The sequence below is a fragment of the Sorex fumeus genome, unplaced genomic scaffold (genome assembly GCF_029834395.1).
Source record: "Sorex fumeus unplaced genomic scaffold, SorFum_2.1 ptg000055l, whole genome shotgun sequence".
NCBI classification, from domain to species: Eukaryota; Metazoa; Chordata; class Mammalia; order Eulipotyphla; family Soricidae; genus Sorex; species Sorex fumeus.
In genome coordinates, this window is record NW_026606112.1 from 882250 (window position 1) to 902200 (window position 19951).

General features: G+C 38.8%; 1 protein-coding gene and 1 non-coding gene across 2 annotated transcripts in view; one reads left to right on the forward strand and one right to left on the reverse strand.

Moving 5' to 3' along the window:
* Positions 1 to 19951, reverse strand: part of GRXCR1 (glutaredoxin and cysteine rich domain containing 1) — a 109422-nt gene that overhangs the window by 12181 nt on the left and 77290 nt on the right. The gene's annotated exons all lie outside the window — the stretch shown is intronic.
* LOC130034047 (U6 spliceosomal RNA) lies at positions 13589 to 13691 on the forward strand. The gene has a single exon (XR_008794048.1). It is a non-coding gene; the product is annotated as a U6 spliceosomal RNA (small nuclear RNA).

Genomic DNA, 19951 nt, shown 5'->3' on the forward strand with positions numbered 1-19951 from the left:
AGGAAGTTACAATATACCTTCGTTTCAAACACAGCATTTTCACCCACAATACAGAGGGCTAAATCGATGATAAATGAAGTTGAAAAAGGATGTCAAGAAATCACAGGGGAGATGCAGGGAAAGATCTGGACTGAGAACAGAGAACTTTCTGTGATGGGTGGGATTTGATCCAGCCCTGGAAGATAGGAGAGATTTCTAAGATATATTGGGCAATTACTATAGTGAGATCTGGGAGTCTTTCATTCATAAAAAAAATGGCTTTCATTTTATTCCCTTTTTCTGTATAACTCATATAAATTGCCATCAGAAATATCCACTTGACACATTAAAGAGCAAGAGGAATTTTAATTAATGCATAAGACTTCAGGAATGAATGTTTCCCTAGGAGACAGCACACCTAAAAGTAAGGGTGAAGGTGACAAAAGTACCAAAATGAATAATTCCATTCTAAAACACCCTAATACCGGCAATATTTTACTTTTGCTACTTTCTATTTCTTTTATGAGTTAGAAATGGGAAATACCTCTGGGGAATTTGGCCCATGAGCTAAAAATGCAAGGAGAATGTATGGCTCATTTTTCTTGAATGGAAGAAAATGCTCTGCAGCGACTCCAAACAAAATGAGTGTACCAGAGAGACTATCAAGCATCTGTTCAACAGCCCTTTCCTTATCTTTTTTCGGAGAGGCACAGTCAGTTGTTTAGAATATGATGCTTAACAGGAAATGTCTAGGTCATTATTCTTAAATGCATCAAATTTGCTCTTCCTCAGCCAAGAGAACTCAGCACCATTAATCCTTGAAGCAACCCCCACCCCCACCTTTTTCCAGGAGAAATGCACATTTTGATCCTGTGCAGTAGTATACCTACAGGCATGAGAATTGATTCCCTTAACAACCCCCCAGATATAGTACACAGGGGGTTTTATTAAGTGCTGAAGAAGGAAGAATTCTGGAAACTGAGAATCTTTGTCAATCTTTCAACATACCTTCACCAGCAACTCCTGCCTGGGTGTCCCTGAGATTGTTTTCTTGAACTAAGTACTCAAATCCCTAAGCTAGGAACTGAGTAATATCAGTAACCAGCAGCTCTTCCTTCACAAATGGCATCGTTTATCTTCATTATGTGGTTGTACCAAATATTCCTGCCTTTTCCTGTGATAAAATATCCTCCTGATGTTCTAGGTTTTTCCCCCCTATTTCTGGACATACTAAGTCCCTGAGAAATGTATCACATATGCCCCTTGTTATCCTTAGAATTTCTTCATCCTATCTTATTCTGAAAAAGTCAATTTACATCCTTCAAATTGCAATTGAAAGTTTACCTTCTTAATGAAGTGACTTTGATTTTCCCAGCTAAAACCCAATTGTTCTTTATGCTGTGCTTCCAGACCTTATCTCACCTTCTTAGCAAAGCAAGCCCAGTGTTTGAGCTGCATATAGGGTCTCTGACTTCCTCATAGACCCAACACTTTGTGTGGTCCACTAATAAACTCTCAGTAAGAATGCTGTATTCATACCTGCAGTCTTCTCTGTAGTAAATACACCAATAAATTCCCAATGGGTTTTTCTTATATAACAGCTAATTTAAGAGAAGAGAAATAAACATGAGCATAAGTCAAACTACATTTTGGTGGAAGTAACTCTAATTTTATCTGTTTTAGGAAAACAGATGGAAGGGTTGGCATTCAAGGTGATAGGTACATTGTGATTGTACCTATTACAATGTCTGCTAAGAGATGTGTCAGTAAATGCTTGTCGTGCTTCTATGTCCACTAGACTTGGAGAGCATTTACATCAAGACTGGAGAGGGATTGCTTGAGTCCAGCTGATGATAAACTCAAAATTTTTGTGAAGAATCGGCTCTGAATGTTCTGTAGCACATGAACAAATCCCACCGAAACTTTAATTCCTACAACAAACACTCAGTCCTGTAAAATGTTCAAAGATGTGTATTAATCCCAGCAGTGTATTTTATAAAACCCTATAAATGTTCACATAGACCATCATTCTAAAGCAAACTACTTTTTTATGTACCTGGCAGATAATGTTAAATGTAAATTATATAAATTGGCTTGTCTAATAAAATTATATAACCTAGACATAGATAGACATTTAGGTGTTAAAAAGTTGCCAGATATAGAGATTTTCATTCTGTTGTCAATTCCTAGTCATTTTTAATGTAGTTGTAAATATTTTTATGGAGGATAATTTAAGTTGTTTTTTTACAGAATAAATTAATTTCAATGTATTAAATGATATGCATAGATGTATAGATATATATACACAGATATATGTTTTCCTACTTAAGGTTGGAGGTAAACTCTTTTATTGCCTTAAAAATAATAATTTCCTTATAATATTTACTAAATCACTAGGTTGAAAAGAAAGCTAGAAAACAGATTTTAGATAGTTCGTGTACTTTGTCATAAAGTCCTCTTTGCATAAACTAATTTTTTACATTGCTATAGTTTAGCTCACCAAAGGTTTTTCTTGAGTAGAATTTGAATTAAATCATTATACATTCTCCTACATCTTAATGTAGGTGAAATATTATTAGTATTATATCAATCTATTGATATATTTATAATTAATGGATACACTAACATACTATTAATATATTCATTAATTAATTTATTTATAATTTAGCCCGGCAAGCTACCGAGAGTATTCAATATGCCAGAAACAGTAACAACAAAGTCTCCAATGGAGACGTTACTGGGCCCGTTCGAGCAAATCGACGATCAACGGGAGGGCCTTTACTTTACTTTACTTTACTTTATGTTTATTATATTCATAAACATGTATACATTCCCAAGACGATTTTTATTGTAAGTATGGTACAATAATTTTACAGTATTCTAAATATTTCATGACATGACGTATATAAGTTTAGAACATTTCATGATATATAAGGATTCAATAATTATCATCAACATTTATAAATGCTAATTTGCACACAGAATTAATGCACAGCATTGGAAATTTAGTTTTGTCTCCAACGCCATCAAAAAATGGGGGGAGGAAATGAACAGAAGCTTCTTCAAAAAAGAAACACAAATGGCCAAAAGGCATGTAATAAAATGCTCAACATCATTAATCATCAGGGAAATGCAAATCAAAACAGCAATAAGATATATGTCATACCACAGAGACTGGCATACATCAAAAAGAACAAGAACAATCAGTGCTAAAGCAGATGTGGGGAGAAAGGGATTCTCATTGTTGGTGGGAATGACAACTGGTCCAGCCTTTTTGAAAAACAATATGGGTATTCCTTAAAAACTAGAAATTGAGCTTCTATATGTCCCCACAATAGCATTTATGGGAATATGTCCCAAAAGTGCAAAAAGGCAAAGTTAGAAATGACATCTTCACCTGTATGTTCTCTACAGCATTGTTCACAATAGCTAGAATCAACTATTGTGATTCTGTGGAAACAACCCGAGTGCCCAAGAACAGACAATTGGTTAAAGAAATTTTGGTACATCTACACAATGGAATACTATGCAGCTGTAAGGAAAGATGAATTCATGAAATATGCTTATAAGTGGATGTTGTGGAGAGTATTTGATAGAAGTGAAATGAGTAAAATTAAATGAGTGAAAAGAGTCAGAAGGAGAGGGACAGACATAGAATCACTGCACTCATTTATGAAATATAAAATAGCATAATATGAGACTGACATCCAAAGACAGTAGAGACAAGGCCAGGAAATTTGCTCCTAAGCTGGAAGCCTGACTCATGAACTTGGGGAGAAGCAGCTGGAATAGAGAAGGGTTCACTAAGTCAATGATTATTGAAGAGATCATTCGGGTTGTGAAATGTGTGCTGAAAGTAGATAAAGGACCAAACATGATAGCCTCTCAGTATCTATATTGCAAACCATAATGCTCCAAAGTAGAGAGAGAGTATGGGGGAAATTGTCTGCCATAGAGACAGGGGGAGAGTTGGGATGGTGGGGGAGGGTAATACTGGGGACATTAGTGATGGAAAATATGCACTTCTTCAAGAACGGGTGTTCAATCATTGTATGACTGAAACTCAGTCATGAAAGCTTTGTAACTGTATCTCACAGTGATTCAATAAAAAAATTAATTTTCAAACATTTTCTCCAGACTATATATATAAACATTCATAACACCCACCACAGATTTATTCAGAGACTTTACCAGCCAATAGTGAGTGACATGATTTCTATAAAGTGCTAAAAAAATACCTCCAGAGGCTGAAGAAATAGTATAAGGATTAAAGCATTTATGTATTTGAGGGATGGGCACAACTAGTAGTGTTCAGCACTTACTTGGTTCATGTCCTCCCGTCCACTGGATTTACTCATTCTCTCTGCTCAGGGATCACTCCCAGCAGGCAAGTTACATTTTTCACGCAGACATGAAAAGTAATACCACATCCAGCACCCAGAGAGCCTGCTTACCTCCACACATGTCCCAGGAGACCTTCCCATGTGAGCTCAGTTCTATCCAGTTATGATGAATTTGGTCATTTGTTGCTGCCTTACTATGTTTCTTTATGTCACACATATGGGAAAGATATGCTTGTGTAGGTGTTGGTGACACCTATGAATGTAAAACATACTGCACTTTTAATTCTAAATATGTGTTTTATTCTCTGCAAGCATAATTGATTCCTTTATTGGTTAACACTCTATCTACTTTGACTAGATTCATGTTTCGACAAAAGATGCACCATTATTATTTAGAGTTTACACCCCCAAATCAGACATGCTGAAAAGGCATTGTGAAATAATTTGTTTTCTACAACTGTCACAAGAATCAAACAATGTCGCACAGCTGCGATATTTTGGATTTCTGGTATTTTACTTATTAACCCTGGAAGTATTTCTGCTGAGAGTCAGATAGTTATGAGATTGGTTTCTGTGCTCTGGAGCCATGGCCGTGCTGGAGAGCCGCTCGTGGGAGGCAACTCCTGACCTCGGTAGGGAGTGAAGGACGAACCAGGAACGCCTCCCTTCCCATGAGGTTTCAGTCGCCCCATCATGACCAGCTCATACCTGACTTTCCACAAGGCTTCCAAGCGGCTGCCATCTTTCTTTCCAGAGGGAAAAAGGCGGAAGGGACCAACACCCTTTCCCCTCCGGGCAGGCATGGTGGTGTAGATTAAGGCATAGTCCATTCACTTTTCTGCTGCAAGCGGCTGGGCTCTGTATTAAGTTCTTGTGCTTCTGGAGCCATGGCCGTGCTGGAGAGCCGCTCATGGGGGGCAACTCGTGGCCTCGGCAGGGCGTGAAGGATGAGCCGGGAACGCCCCGCCTTCCCAAGAGGTTTCAGTCGCCCCATCATGACCAGCTCATTCCTGGCTTTTCACAAAGCTCCCAAGCGGCTGGCATCTTTCTTTCCCATGAATAAGTATTTTAATCCATTAATTAAATGCCTTTTTGATAGATATCTGATCAGATATTTTTTTATTAGTGAAACACCTTGAGGTACAGTTGTAGACTTACAGATTTTTGTGCTTGGGTTCAGTTATACAATGATTGAGTACCCATCCCTCCACAGGTGCCCATTCTCCACCTCCAATGCTCCCGGAATCCCTCCCGCCCCCCCAACCCCTCATCCCACCCCACCCCTGTGGCGGGGCATTTCCTTTTGATATCTCTCTCATTTTGGGTGCTGTGGTTTGCAAAAGAGGCATTGAGTGGCAATCTGATCAGATTTTTGCTCAATTCAACATTCGGCTCAAATAAGGGGTGGTCTATACTGATATTCTGTTGTTTTGAGAATGAGCCTTTTTTTCTACTTCTTCCATTGAATAACTTTTAGATTGCATCTCAGAACTTTACATATTCTATTCTGAGACTCTGAATTTTATTTTATTCTTGGGGGAAAATGCTGCTATATTTTATTTTCAGATTCTAACAAAGTTGGACAAATAACACAGTCTGCCTCTTAGAAGCATTCCTTAATATGCAGTTCCCTTAATATGCATTTAGATGCTTTACTCTGACCTGTGTATTAGCAATTTGGAGGTTAGTTAAAAAAAATTGTGTATCTTTTATGAAGGAAAAGATAGGGATGCTTGAACCCAGGCTTAAGTGGTTCCAAGCTGTGGAGTGGTGAAAAAAATTATCAAGGGAGTGAGATGGTTTAGACAGTGCACAGTAAGTTTAGGAAAAGAGTGTCCACTGGTCAGATGCACAGAGTGGAAACCTCCAAAGAGAGACTCACTGAGCACAGTCCTGGGGAGTCCTATTGTGTACAACTCTGGACAGCTTCAGGAATAAGTTCCTTCTTCTACAGATTCATTACTTTTGGAAAGCAGTTTAACAGGGGTTTATATAGCCAGTTATGAGAAATAAGCTACAGATCTGAACAACAGTGGACCCCTAGAGTCTCCTTGGCACAGAAGATTATGTTAGCTGTTAGCACAGCTAACTGGGCTAGCAGGGCAATGTACAGTACTTTAGGTACTAAACTGGGCATAGTTTTAAGAGCTTTTCTGAAACCTGTTTTCATACAAAGTGTGTTATAGCCTTCCTTCCCACCCTTGGTTTCCAACTCGTAATTCACTGAAGTATCTTAAATTTTCAGTCATTGGTCACACTCTTTAGTCACGGTGCTCATTTCCATTCTGACTGTCCTGCGTGCTTGCTCCCTGGTGGTCACATTCCTAGCCACAATGTTCACACTTCATTTTAGTTGTGGTGCTTTTTTTTAGTGTCAGACTTTAGTTGTGATGGTCACACACATCTGATTTTGATGCAGCAAAAATTGTTTGTGGTGCCAAAGAAATTGTTTGTGGTTCAAAAGAAAATTAGAATTCCTAAGATCACATTGGGCATACTGAATGCCACCAAGTATTGAACACACAACTTCACACAAATAAGACAAATGTTTTGGACATTGATTAATCTCCTAACCCTCATATGTGAAATTTCTTAAAAGATTGGATGTTACTGGATAGCTGGAGATACTAATCAGGAGAAATACAAGAGTTAGACAATATAATAATACAAGAAAAAATAAAACAAGTCATCTCTTTGATGTAGGGCCACCACACTCTGATGAATGATACTAAAATATTCTACCATCCAAATCCTAATGGCTTAGAAGGTTTCCTTGAATACCAAAGAAACTTCATGAATCATATCAATACTCATTAAAGCTATTGAAGATTATAATACTGGCTTAAAAAAGCACATTCTAGGGCTGTAGGCACATACTACAGCAGTAGGGCTCATGCCTTGATTGATAACTGGAACCCCATAGGGTCCTATGAGGCCTGCCAGGAGTGATCCCTCAGTGCAGATCAAGGAGTAAACCCTGAGTAATACCAAATATGAAAAAAGAGGAAAAAGCATGTTCTTTCAAATCTTAAACACTATGATTCAGTAAACTGAGGGATTAGACAAAAGGGAGAGAGACAGATGTAGGACAAGATGGATTCATCACAGACAATTCAAGGTTAGCTGGTTTGAAAAGCATCATAAATGTATATGATTTCTATAATCATAGATTTATAGTTGAACTACAAATGATATATTCAGAATAGGGCAAGATAATGCAAAACCACAATAGAGAATTAGAAACCACACCACGAAAAGCTGTGGGGAACAATATACTCTCCTTAGTCACACAGGAAAGAAAAAAAACTTTCAAATGAGAATTAGAGGCAAATTCCTTGGATAGTCAAGAACTGTATTTCAATAGTGATGACTAAAAACCCTTTACTGGTTTTTATTTTTTACAGGTACTGTGTAGCCAAAAAAATAATTCCATGTGAATAATTAATTCAAATACTTTTAAAAATTACAAAGCAGAAAACTCTTTAGTCTAATATCCTGTGTCAGTGCTGCGCTACCAGATTGGTTCTGGATGCTGGTTTGGATTTTTGACTCCTAAATTCCAACCTATGTTCTGTACTCATTTTCAGCTTAATCCCTGACCTTCACAGAGTACTCTTGTGTGTCATCCATATCATCAAAATTTCTGAGGCATTTTCCACTGCATGGGAAAGATTTTTGTTTGTTTGTCCATTTGCTTGCAACTAAGAATTTTGGGTCATATTAATACATGAGTGTGCTGAAGAGAGAGTACTGTGGGACTCTTTCCCTGGAAGTAGAAAACCCAAATTCTATCCCCTAGAGTCCCCTTTGGCACTCTACTTGGTCCTCGGAGCCTTGACAGAGTGAACTCTTGACACAGAGCACAGAGAGGGATTACGCCCTGAGCACCATTTGGTGTGGTTTCAAAATAAACCAACAAAAAGAAGTAAAAACAGAATAATACACATAAGTCTAACAAGGAGAATCATAATTTGTGATTATTCTAATTTCCTATGACCTCTATAACAGACTTGTTTTAAAACAACAGAAATATTGCCTTAGGGTTAGAAATGCTAACAGGCTAAAATACAGATCCAAATTCGGCCTTTTGGAGCTGTGAGTTACCATGGATGGTCTTGGTCAACATGATGAACTCAGAAAGTCTCTAACTCTGTTCGTTCTATTCTAGGCCATGGTCCTGATGTGGAGTTCTTAGGGCAATCTTCTTGGTCCTATCTTGGCATAGGACTACCCTCCACTACCCAGCCACTGCCTTACTCCAGGCAGAGCATTCCAGATGCTCAGTCCAAGCCGCCAACTTATTTATTTATTTATTTATTTATTTTGCTTACTTTTGGGTCAAACCTGATGATTATGCTTACTCCTGACCATGTGTAAAGCAGGCACCCCTGGTGGTGCTCAAGGGATGCTGGGACTTAAACCCAGGTTGACCACTTACAAGGCAGGTGTCCTACCTGCTTCACCAATTGATTGCCATGTCCCAAACTTGTTCTCATAATCTGTAGATCCATAACCACAGTCAACTTAAAATTCAATCTTAACATTTTTGGGTTTTGGGTCACACATGACAGTGTTCAGGACTTAGTCCTGGTTTTGTCCTCAGGTATTACTCCTGGTCTCGCTCAAGGGACCACATGGGGTGCTGGAGATTGAGTCCCATTTGACTGTGTGCAAGGCAGAAGGCCCTATCTACTTTACTGTCTCTCGGGCCCCACAACCCACTTTTATGGCAAGGAGACAGTTGAAAATTTCACCTTGAGAGGCTTAACAAGAAGATACCCTTAATCTCCTCCCCAGTTTTTTAACCTGACTGATTCATATTGTTAGCATGAAAATAAACTTATTTCTGAGTTCATGAGCTCTAGAGAATTGCATGAAAGATTTGCGTAAAAATTTCAGATACATAATAAGTAAAAGTTTATTATAAAACTTTTAGTAGATGAGTCTTGGTCCTCCCCAAAGGCCAGGTCTCTCCTTTATCCAGTGTTTGAAGCCTGGTCTAGAGTACAGCTTCCTACTCTTGTCACTATTTATACGATGACCAAGCCTTATCCCTATGTTGTTCTCTATACACAGTATGCTTTCCTATTCTAAAAACTGCAGCTACAATCATTTCCCTTGCTGGATGTTACTGTTCTGTAACCTATCACTGGGCATCTTTAGGACTGAACTCCAGAGCTCCAGTGGTTCCCTATCTCCTCCGCTTTCTTTAGTCTCTAGCCATGACCACTGTGGTTTTTTTTTTGGAGGGGGGCGGGGGGGGGGCGGATCACACTGGCGATGCACAAGGTTTACTCCTGGCTCTGCGCTCAGGAATTACTCCTGGAGCTGTTTGGGGGACCATACAAATGCCGAAGATTGAACCTGGTTGGCCACATGCAAGGCAAACGGCCTACCCGCTGTACTGTAGCTCCAGCCCCGCCATGACCACTCATGCATGGGTGAGATCCCTGCTGTTCTGCCATCTGTATGTGAGGAGCAAAGAGAATTTTGACTGGCTGGGGCTTCCTTTATCTCCTACTATCTCCTAACTCTCGCTTCCCATTTCCTGTTTGGACTGACTATCTTTTTCGCAGGCAAAATTTAAAATGTTCACCTAAACAAGTTCACTTGGCACTCTACTCTTCCATTCCACCATATTGTTATAAAAAATGGATTACTAGATGCTGGAGTGAATATAGTACTTGCTTTGCACATGATAGATCTGGGTTCTATCCCCCACATTTCTAGTGTGATCCCTGAGCTCAGAGTCAGGAGTAAACCCTGAGCATTTTCAGGTGTGGCCCCAAAACAACAACAGATTGGATTGCTAGAAGGAAATTAATATAAGGACACCAGAAAGATAAGCAAATATAAATGTTAGCTGGATTATGATTTTAACATGGATGAACTTTCTACAGACCGAAGGATAAGTGTTTCACCTTGAGGATTTGAGTATGGTTCTAATGACTTCTGCAATTGGATGAATGAAATCCTTACTAAAGAAATACCTGTGATAGGGGCTGGAGTAATAACACAGCAGGTAGGGTGTTTGCCTTGCACACAGCTGGCCCAGATTTGATCCCCAGCATCCCGTATGGTCCCCCAAGCACTTCCAGGAGTAATTCCTGAGTGCAGAGCCAGGAGTGACACCTGAGCATCCCAGGGTGTGACCCAAAAAGCAAAAAGAAAAAAAAAAACCTGAGATTTCCTGTACCTCATGGTGTCTCACTAATAAAAATTAAAAAAGAAAAAATGCTAAAGTTGATTTGCTACTATGGCCTGCTCAGCGACTTTTATTTTCTGAAGACCAACCTCATATTTTGATCATAAGAAATATATTGTCCTGGCATCATAAGCAGCTGTAGAAATATGTAGGCAACAGTTATGATTTTGTTGAGTTAGTATTCTGGTTAGATATTTCAATGCTGAAACAGAAATGGACTTTCTGCTTTTATAAGACAAAAAATTAACAAGTAGTTAGTCAGAGTGTTGCATAGTTACCAGAGGCAACATTGCAACAACCTTTATGGCTGAGCTCTGCCGCACAAAATGCTTTGACTTGGCATTAATTTTGAACATAAACAACTATCTTCCTTGATGTTCATAGCTGGAAAGCAACTCTCCAAATGAGACAGAGTGAGAATTTAAGTGAAAAGTCATAACTTTCTTGACTTCCCAAAATAGTTTCGTAACAATTATCATATTGTTAAATTAAAATATTCCTATAATGATATCACAAATAAATATACAAAGTTTATCTTCTGATTCTCTCCAATAAACTCTGACATATTTGCCATTGGATATTGACCTTGAATTGAGACTGCATTGGGAAAACAAACAAATGTCTTGCTGAGGATCAAAAAAACGTCTTGTTGAATTATGATTTGGTAAAGACTATTCTATATTGAGTAGTATGCCTGTACTTGATTCTTTTGCAGTATAGGGTTTCTAGAAATCATATAATTAATTGGCATGATTCTGGTAAAGAGTTATTATGGAAGGAACAGTGTACTTCATTCTATTTAAAATATAATAAATAAAAAGTAGCAGCATGTTGTTGGAAAAATAAAAAACTAAATCTCATCATCAAAATCTCTATGGATGTAATGATAATATAAAGTAGTGATTTTTATGACAGCACACTTGCCTCACAAATTTAACCCAGTCACTGAGACAGATGGGTCTTTGAGGATGACAAAATTATGACAAACTTAATTAGGTAGGATAATATGATACCAGCTGCAATTCCAGATGTGAATGAGGTAATAACTAGAGTAGGAAGAAGGAGATAAAAATTTATTTTCCCACTGAAACAAAGTTTCATTAGTATATCTTGCTCTCTTATGATGTAAATATATCCTGAAGTTATAATATGGACTAAGTTCTGGTCAGATGCTAATAGAATGCTTTGATTTTCCAGAATTTGGAAGGACCAAATTGAAACTCTGAAGGTAAAAACAATTTGAAGTATTTATTGAGGTAGGTGTGAAAAACTATGTTGCACAGAAAAGGGTGAAAAGTGTGGGAATATTTTCCAAAAATTAATATTTTTCTAAGAATTTCAGAATAAGTTATTAATATTTAGGGGTTCAAAAAGACCCAATTAATTGTATTTCGTCATTTCACTACTTATTTACTGGATATATATATATATATATGTAATACCTGTTAAGAGAAAACCATATCCTGCGTGTCTGTTTTCATTTTTTTTGCAGGTTGTGGCAGGGTAGATTTGGGGCCACCCCCTAGTGTGCTCAGGGCTTACTCCTGGCTCTGTTTAGGTATCACTCTAACTAGTGGGTGAATTGTATTCATTTCCTCTAAACTGAATTCACTCTCTGGTATCCAATACTGTTTAATTTTTCTCTTCATCTCTTCTTCTTCTTCTTCTTCTTCTTCTTCTTCTTATTATTATTATTATTATTATTATTATTATTATCATTAGTAGTAGTAGTAGTAGTAGTAGTAGTAGTAATACACACCCAGCAATACTTAGAGCTTATTCCTGACTCTGCACTTAGGGATCGTTTCTGATACGCACTCAGCCGTCCATATGGGGTGTCTGGCATCTATTGAACCTGGATCAACTGCATGCAAACAAATGTCCTACCCACTGTTTGATTTCTTCTGCCCTGAAAACTGTATTTTCTAGGAATCTCTCATAGTTGACTTCCAGTTAATTCAGTCAGTAGGAGCTATTTGATAGACTCTGGAGGACAGGGGATAAGAGGGGAGAAAAAAGCATTTATCCTGTTCTCTCTCAACTCCAGGTGGAATATAGTCTAGGACAGTAATCTTTCTTTTTGCCGAGAAATTTCTACAATTGGAGTATAACTCCTAAGTATATTGTTTTATAGAAATAATTATACATATGAGAGAGCCACATAAAATTGCCAAACTAAGCTATTATTTTAAGTTGGAAGCCATTTCAGGGGTCACGGTGAATATATAAACTCATTATCCCTAAAAAGCAAGTGACATCCAATCCATTTTGTTGATATATGATAAATGATTGTGGGGTCTAGACGCAGAATTGTTCATAGAGATGATGAAGAAAAAATAACCAACAATATCTGTATGGTTTTCTAATGTGAGCATACTTGAGATCACCTTAAAATTTCCCCAGGATATAAATGGTTTCGGGCTGGAGCATTAGCACAGTGGTAGGGCGTTTGTCTTGCACGCGGCCTAGATGGCCGACCGGAGTTCGATTCCACTGCCCCTCTCAGAGAGCCTGACAAACTACTGAGAGTATCTCGCCAGCACGGCAAAGCCTGGCAAGCTACCCATGACGTATTCGATATGCCAAACACAGTAACAACAAGTCTCATGATGGAGACATTACTGGGCCTGCTCCAGCAAATCGATGAACAATGGGAGGACAGTGACAGTCTGATGAATGGTTTCATGTTCTAATAGAAGTCATGGTCACGGCCACGGTCCTCCCGTTGTTCATCGATTTGCTCGAGCGGGCCCAGTAACGTCTCCATCGTGAGACTTGTTGTTACTGTGTTTGGCATATCAAATACATCACGGGTAGCTTGCCAGGCTCTGCCGTGTGGGCAAGATACTCTCAGTAGCTTGCCGGGCTCTCCAAGAGGGGCTGAGGAATCGAACTCGGGTCGGCCATGTTGGCTGCTTGTAAGGCAAATGCCCTACCACTGTACTATCGCTCCAGCCCTATAATAGAAGTAATTGGAAATAATGCTCCTGCAATAAGATCAGAGAACCCAATGTTCTCCAGCATGTTTTGTTAAGGTTCTAATATGTTAAAACAACATATTGTGCTCGCTTCAGCAGCACATATACTAAAATTAGAAAAATACAGAAAGTAGCATGGCTCCTTCACAAGGATACACATAAATTCATGAAGCATTCTATATTTTAAAAAATACATTACTTTCAGGTAGGCAAAATGAAATCCCAACCTATGAAACCTTTAATCATTACTGTATCACTTGTATCACTTGTCATCTCGCTGATCATAGATTTGCTCGAGCAGGTGTCACTAACATTTTCATTCATGCCTGTTGCATGCTAGTGTAGCCCAGTGGCATCTACTCACTCCAGGAACACAAAGAGCCTCAAACTGTTTGTTCAGGGTTTTTATGAAAAAGTCTAACCATCTCGTAGGTGGGCGGCCATGCATTCTTTTGACATCGTGTTGAATCCAGTTGGTAATGTCTCTAATCCAGAGGTTGTCTATAAATCTAATTACGTGTCTGCCCCATCTGATTTTCAACACCTTGGCAAACAAGGCAGCATCCCTGATTCTTGATTGTTGATGAAGGTAATGACTCGAGATTCGTTCTCTCACTTGAGTGAAATGTGATATTCCAAGCATAGCTCTTTTGAATCATCTTTGGGAGACCTGAATAATGAGATGTTCGTTCTGTTGAGAGCAAATGGAATGTCATGAACTAGTTCATTTCTCATGAACATTGTCTTCATGATATTCAACTGCAGTCTGACATTTCCACACTCATGGTTGAAGTCAGCCAGCATTCTTACCACTTGTTTGGTGTTACTAGAATGATGTCATCAGCAAAGCAGAGGTAGTGTAGTTGCCAACCGTCTACTTCACTCCCATTCCTGCCCATTCCAGTCATCGCAAGATGTTCTCAATGGTGGCATTGAAGAACTTTGGTGAAATGGTATCGCCCTGCGGAACCCCTCTCTTTACGTCAATAATCACTTCTTTGTAGAATGGTGATATCCATGTGGTGAATCCGTTATACAGCTCACGGAGGATCCTAATGCATTGAGTTTGAACTTGCTGTTTGGCTAGGGCTTTGATGACCACTTCAGTCTAAACAGAATCAAAAGCCTTCTTTAAATCGATGAACATTAGACAGATTAGACAGAGCAGCATCTTTTTTTTATTAGTGAAACACCACGAGGTACAGTTATAGACTTACAAACTTTCGTGCTTGCATTTCAGTTATACAGTGATTGAGTACCCATCCCTCCACCAGTGCTATTCTCCACCACCAAGGATCCCAGTAGCCCTCCCACCCCTCCACCCAATCCCCCCCACCCTGCCCCGCCTTTGTGGCAGGACATTCCCTTTTGCTCTTTCTTTCCTTTAGGGTGTTGTGGCTTGCAATAAAGGTATTGAGTGGCCATTATGTTCAGTCTATAGTCTATTTTCAGCATACATCTCGCATCCCAAGTGAATCCTCAAAACATCAATTACTTGGTGTTCCCTTCTCTATCTGAGCTGCCTTTCCCCCCAGTGTGTGCTACCTAGGAGCAGACCTCCTGGTGCTTATCTCAACTATTCATGGGTGTTCATCTCCCATTCTGTTACTTTATATTCCCCAGATGAGTGCAGACAGAATGGCATCTTGAACTCTCGCGAAATCTCAGTGAGCTTCTTCACCATGTGAATATGGTCAATCAATATTTTAAAAAATATATTACTTTCCGGTAGAAAAAATTAAATTCAAACCTATAAAGCCTATAATCATAACATTACTTTAAGTTTTAATCTATTTTGTCAAATCTATTTTGACAAATCTGCTTTGACAAATCTACTATTGTCAAAGAGGTCCTTAGTGATATGGGTATGTGAATGATTTAAATAATTATTTTATGTTCTTAAGAAATGAATAATATGGTAAATAATTCTTCCAAGAGAAAAGGACTTTGGCTTGGAAGCAGATATGTCTTACTTTGAATTCAAGATAAGTTAATAATTGAGTAAATTTAATATCTAGTCCATAAAATCTTTCAGATTTGAAAGACTATAAATATGCTGCACAATTAATTCATGAAAACTCTTAGCACATAGTTGTCCTTCCTAAAATAATGGCGAATAATCTTCTTCTAAGTAATTGGTGGTAGTAAGTAGACAAATCGATGGAATGAGCTGAGAATTCTAAGCCTCCCTGGAGGACTCAGCACCACACTTATCTTGCTGAAATTGTATTGACCCAGAGTCTGTCCTTGAATTTTCAAAATCTGATTTTCCAGCACAACAAGAGTGCATCTATTTCTTTAGGTTAGGCTGAAGTAGAAAACTCATGAGAATGAGGTACCAAATCTGAAAGCTTAATAAATTCATTTAAGGTTATGATGATGATGTTATTTCAGAAGCTTGTATCCTAGGGAAATTTTTTTATACTTAAAGACATCATTGTGGGAACTCAAAATAAAAAGTTCCTATGTTTAACTTGAATGTGTTTTAATTTCACATGGAGGACACTCAGGAAAGCAATTGTTCTATTTTCTCCCTTTTCTTCCTTTTCTTTCCTCACTTGGTGTTGCACAAAGACTGAAGATAGCGCACTCATTTGGTTATGGTGCTCACACATTTAGTTGTGGTCTTAAAGGAGGCCACATTCCTTTAATTTTCTGCTCATGTCTATTTTAGTTGTACTTGTAGGGGGTCACTTAGGTACTCACTGTCACTGTCACTGTCCTCCCGTTGTTCATTGATTTGCTCGAGCGGGCCCAGTAACGTCTCCATTGGAGACTGTTGTTACTGTGTTTGGCATATCGAATACATCACAGGTAGATTGCCAGGCTCTGCCGTGAGGGCGAGATACTCTTGGTAGCTTGCCGGGCTCTCCGAGAGGGGCAAAGGAATCGAACTCGGGTCGGCCATGTTGTCTGCGTGCAAGGCTAACGCCCTACTACTGTGCTATCGCTCCAGCCCATGTGGTTATTTGGGATTATACTACTTCCTACAATATACATATATCTCTTTAGTTGTGATATTTGCTTAGTATTGAACCATTTTGCTGCAATGCTACAGCATATCTGGTTGCATTATAGCTGAAAATTATTTGCAGCTCCAGGTAACTCAAGACAGCAGAGCTACCAGGCACTAACAACACAGCTGACAGGATCACACTCTGTCCATTAGGTGGACTTAGAAATCAGCCTGTGGTCTCACACATGTAAGGAAAGCACTTTAGACACTAAGCTCTCCTCAACCCGTCTTAATAGTCTCAAGTTTAATGGCTGCTTCAACATTGAGTCACTGCAGCAGTGTTGAACTCTATTCAAATCCTGCTTTATAACATTATAAATCAATAATGTGTTGGTTGTTAATACAATAACAGTCCCTCTCAATGATAGTTGCTTCATCATCTGAGAAATAGAAGTAGACTATTTTTTCTCTAAAATTATAATTTACAAGCCAGGAAAAAGGTTCAGTGGCAGAGTGGATGCCTCTTCTGTATAAGGCATTTAGTTTAATGTCCTGTACCATCCCAGTTATGAGTACTATTCATAACAAGCTATACAAAATAAATTATTTAGCATCTACCAATGGGGCAGGCTTGGTGGTGGTTGGAAAAATTGGAAATAGTGGTGGTAGAAGGTGTAATGATGGTGGGATTGGTGTTGAAAAGTTAAATGTAAATAATCATTGTGAACAACTTTATGAAAATAAAATTAGTTTTTTAAAGAGTAATGTGGAGTTAATGCCTGCTTAAGTCAGCTTAATCAGTGGCAGAACAAAAGCAATACTCCTACGTTAAAAAAAAATGACAACAACAACAAAGTGTGTGTGTGAGTGTGTGTGTGTATGTGTGTGTGTGTGTGTGTGTGTGTGTGTGTGTAAAGGCTCAGTACCCAACCCAAGGTTCAGGTGACATTTATACAGGTCTCATCCTGGGACTGGGGGATGTTCTACCCTTGTGGCTCAGGAGAGGAGTCGGCAAATTTTACTGGGCAAGGTGATTCAGTACAAAGAAATAGTAAAAGCAGAATTAGAAATTAGGTTTGCCTGATATAGTAATGAGCAAAAAGAAAGGAGAGGAAATAGAGCAGAACTCCCTTCACAGGAATGAGACCTCTGCTCATTAAAATGGATAAAAGGCTCAAAAAAATGGATATAGGAATCAGGCTTTCCCTCACAACATGAGTATTTCCAGGGGTTAATCCTGAGTACAGCACCTGGAAGAGCCTCTGAGCACCACCTGGAGTGGCTCCGAAACCAAAATAAATAGGTAAAGTCTACACCCTCTTCCGAGTTTCCCAGGTTTGTTATCTGTTCTCCTAATAGAGTTTCCAGAGAAGACAGTAATAACATAATTGTTTTGTGTAGAAAATCTGAAAGAGAGAGAGAAAGAAAACATATTCCAGAGAGAACATGGTCTTCTGAGACTAAGCAAAAGCAAAAGAATTTTGTACCCTGAGTTGAAAGACAGGTGACTCCTGGGTATGAAGTTTGCTTACAAAGAGAAACAAACAGTTATGCACCCATGGTAGACAGGAGTGACTTCCAGACAAGATAAATTACATCCTATTTTCCTCCACATTTGTCCCAAAGCTTGTTTTATACAAATTTCCCCGATGCCGTAGATAAGAGATTGTTGCCCATTGCTAGGATATTGGCAAGGAAGGACTACTGAAAAGCCTGTAAAGGTTCTTGCTGGGTGTTTGAAGGGTTCTTGAAGAGTTCGAGCTAGAATCACCAGGGGTTTTTTTACAAATCACATTTTGGTTCTGACTTAAGATTTACCTTGAAACTTTCAAACCTCTCTTTCTCCTCCCCTAATCCCCAACCCTCACTATCAACCCAACTGTTTCAGGAATATTTCTAATAAAATAAAAAGTTTGAATCATTGATAATACGATTGAAAGTTGATCTGATATTCTGACTTTCTGTTCTGCAGATCTGACACATAAGTATGCTTGATCCATGCTGGGTCATCCAGTTGGTTCAATCTCCTCTAACTCATGGAGAGAAAAGCTTATGCATTCATCAGCAACATTTGTTTCTAAGAGAATCTTCACATTCTGCTCTCCACGTCATAGCAACATTTCTCCTAAATGATACCTTTCCTCAGTTGTGACAATCATTAATTATTCTAAAGCAAGTCTGCCAGTTAAGAAGTCACTATGTCGATATGCAATGTTCTGCATGTTTGTGATCTTGTTATTGAATACAAATTCAGATGATGACAGCTTAAAGACATTTAGAGAAAAGACTTGCCAGAAAATCATATTCATTCAGGGACTAGGAATATGAGAGGATGGCAGACTCATGTCATCCAAGAAACACAAAATCTCATCTAAATAGGGGTATTTATAGGTGAATAATGGGGATAAAGTGATAGGTTGCAGACCAGAGGAAGTCATAATGAACAATATAATCTCCTCATGGCTCAGTTCCCTGAGACTATTCCATTTTAGCTACAAACCTAAAAAGTAAGGACTAGACTTTTAAAGAATGGGTAAACTGAGGGCAAACAGGTTTTAGAGCAAAGGCAGATAGCTGTCTTTGCCTAGTATCAATCTTTGTCCTGGTTTCACTTTAATCTTTGTGATGATCACCATACTTAACCTTCCTAATATTATTTACTTGTTATCAACTTCAGAAGTTTATTTCCTCTAATTCCTGAAGGTAGAAACAGTTGTAAAATGTGGTTCAAATGTGTTATTTTTATTTACCATTATTACTCAATCTGCAACAAGGTAAAAAGGTAAAGGCCCTCCCGTTGATCGTCGATTTGCTCGAGCGGGCTCAGTAACATCTCCATTGGAGACTTTGTTGTTACTGTGTCTGGCATATCGAATACTCTCGGTAGCTTGCCGGGCTCTCCGAGAGGGGCGGAGGAATCGAACTCGGGTCGGCCATGTTGGCCGCGTGTAAGGCGAACGCCCTACCCGCTGTGCTATCGCTCCAGCAAAACAACACATTAATTCTTATACTCCCATGTTTTCTGGAACTATAATTTTATTTTACTTAAATATTTTCTCAGTTCTAAGTAAAGTGAATGCATGGACTCACTTTGTACATTAAGGATGCTTACAACATATATACTCTGTTCAGAGTTGAAATTAACAGTTTTAAATAGTAAAACACCTGAGTGTTTTTTATAGTATATATAGTATGTTGGTAGCAAATAATATGCACGCAGCCAACCTGGCCAACCCAGGTTCGATTCCTCCACCCCTCTCGGAAAGCCCAGCAAGCTACTGAGAGTATCTCGCCCACATGGCAAAGCCTGGCAAGCTCCCCGTGACATATTCGATATGCCAAATACAGTAACAAGTGTCACAATGGAGACGATACTGGGTCCACTCGAGCAAACCGATGAACGACGGGAGAACAGTAACAGTGACAGTGAACTTTGTTATATACCATCTAAAAATATTATTTTCTGAAAACTATGAAAAGTATATAAACT